The sequence below is a fragment of the Limulus polyphemus genome, unplaced genomic scaffold, assembly GCF_000517525.1.
Source record: "Limulus polyphemus unplaced genomic scaffold, Limulus_polyphemus-2.1.2 Scaffold3742, whole genome shotgun sequence".
Classification (NCBI taxonomy): Eukaryota; Metazoa; Arthropoda; class Merostomata; order Xiphosura; family Limulidae; genus Limulus; species Limulus polyphemus.
In genome coordinates, this window is record NW_013669352.1 from 98,401 (window position 1) to 99,128 (window position 728).

The 728-nt window shown below is 39.1% G+C and overlaps 1 protein-coding gene across 2 annotated transcripts in view; it reads left to right on the top strand.

The window, feature by feature from the left end:
- The window catches only part of LOC106469958 (SPARC-related modular calcium-binding protein 1-like), a 104,244-nt gene that overhangs the window by 95,297 nt on the left and 8,219 nt on the right, over positions 1 to 728 (top strand). The gene's annotated exons all lie outside the window — the stretch shown is intronic.

The window sequence follows — 728 nt, forward strand, 5'->3', positions numbered from 1 at the left end:
TGTGTTGTAGCTTACAGAGTACATAATTCTTCTCGTGATTCATGGCATGCGCACATTTTATTGACGTCACGACAGTACAAATTGCAACGTTAAACATCCCCCTTATGTGACGTCATTTTAGTGTCTACCGACTGACTAAAAGACAACACACTACTGCGAGTGGTTAAAATAGGTGATAGGATCGCATGTATAACAGATAGTTGCGTATTAATGTTTTTGCCACTCCCGCGCTTCGTGGAGTGAACATAGTCTCAACTAAGAGCTACAAAACTTTTTAGGGCAGCGAGGTCAAAAACAGCGGCTTACAAGCAATAAGAAAGAGGTAAGGAGCAGCAGGAAAACAATCGCGAATCTTATTTTGAAAAACCAATTATTAGTATTGTGTACGTCATTAGATATTTTTATTCACTTGAGCGGTTTAAAAAGAAAGCAAAAAATAAGGATGATGCCGAAATTTTGCTGCCCTAAGCCTAGGCCTAATCGGCGTGTGCGGAAATACGTCACAGGTAACAGGAGATACCTGATAATTTGGAAAGACAGCCTCTGTCAATAATAAAATCATCTTGATGTCAGCACCTCAGAATAAATTTTGTAGATGAAACTTGCGATAGCGTGCTGTTAACCTGTCAACAATCATTACAGAACTATTGTTTAAAAAAAAAAGGTTCATCCATTCATGATTGACTACTATTACGACAGCGGAAGTCACGTGACGCTGGTAACACGTA